Genomic DNA, 1452 nt, shown 5'->3' with positions numbered 1-1452 from the left:
TCATGGAAATATTTAATGTACAAGAAAGTTAATTTTCGGAGGTAGCCCACAATGGTACACACAACTCAGACTTGATTGGAAAGCATCAGGAGAGTGGAGACAGTGAGGATGGCTTTGAGGTAGTGTAAGTTGGAGCTTAGTTGGTGACATGGAATCAGAATGAGTTGAAATCTTGTTGCCAGATTGGTTATGGTTGGAATTTTTGAACAAGGCCATATTATGTAATGAATGGTTTTCTCTTTTCTCCTCAGGTTGTTGCTATTAGTTTTCTATACACATACAATGAATAAAGCAAACTTACTCCACACTGACACAAACATGAATATCATCTTGTTCTCTAAACTGAGTGTTTGGATCTCAGCTAACAGTATCTTTTTTTTCCCCCACGTCTGCATACTTCTTGGTGGGAACAGGCCTAAGCCCATTGATCTCTACATTGCTTTCTTGTCCCTAACCCAGCTGACACTGCTTATAACTATGGGACTCATAGCTGTGGACATGTTTACACCTTGGGGTAGATGGTGTTCTTCCACATGACAATCCCTTATCTATGTGCAAAAGCTTTTGAGGGGCCTCACCCTTTGTGCTACCTGTCTGCTGAATGTCCTTTGGACCATCACCCTTAGTCCTAGAAGCTCCTGTTTAACAAAGATTAAACATAAATCTCCCCACCACATCTCAGGTGCCTTTCTTTTCCTCTGTGTTCTCTATATGTCTTTTGGCAGTCACCTCTTCATATTGATTATTGCTACCCCCAACTTGACCTCAGAGAATTTTATGTATGTTACTAAGTCATGCTCACTTCTACCTCTGAGTTACTCCAGAACAAGCATCTTTTCCACAATGCTGTCCATCAGGGAAGCCTTTCTAATGGGTCTCATGGCCCTGTCCAGTAGGTACATGATAGCTCTCCTATGGAGGCACAAGAAGCAGCCCTGGTATCTTCACAGCAACAGACTTTCTTCAAAAGCCTCCCCAGAGCAAAGGGCTACCAGGACCATCATGCTGCTCATGAGTTTCTTTGTGGTTCTCTATATCTTGGACACTATTGTCTTCCACTCAAGGATGATGTTCAAGGATGACTCAATATTCTACAGTGCCCAAATTATTGTGTCCCATAGCTATGCCACAGTCAGCCCTTTTGTGTTTATTTGCACTGAAACGAGTATAATTAAGTTTTTGAAGTCAATGCGTGGCAGAACAGTAATTATTTGATTATTCAGTGTTGCGTATGGACCCTGAATATAATCCAACACATTGTCATCAGAGCTATGGATCATGGCATAGAGGGAACAATCTGTAGGTTAATTTGATATATCAAAGTATCTTTTTACTGTTTACTTTGCTTGTGGATGAAAAAAATTAATCCACATACCCCCTCAGATATCACACGAAGTTTCTATCTCTTACTGTGTTTTCAAAGGAGATTGATTTTTGGAAGGCTCTCATTTG

At 40.7% G+C, this 1452-nt stretch overlaps 1 pseudogene; it reads left to right on the top strand.

The window, feature by feature from the left end:
• The first annotated feature begins 282 nt into the window (after window positions 1-282).
• LOC127677546 (vomeronasal type-1 receptor 53-like) lies at window positions 283-1215 on the top strand (annotated as a pseudogene).
• The last annotated feature ends 237 nt before the right edge of the window (window positions 1216-1452 follow it).

The sequence above is a fragment of the Apodemus sylvaticus genome, chromosome 2, assembly GCF_947179515.1.
Source record: "Apodemus sylvaticus chromosome 2, mApoSyl1.1, whole genome shotgun sequence".
In the NCBI taxonomy this organism is placed as follows: domain Eukaryota; kingdom Metazoa; phylum Chordata; class Mammalia; order Rodentia; family Muridae; genus Apodemus; species Apodemus sylvaticus.
The sequence above is the reverse complement of the archived record's forward strand: the minus strand, read 5'-3'. Positions and strand labels throughout refer to the sequence as shown.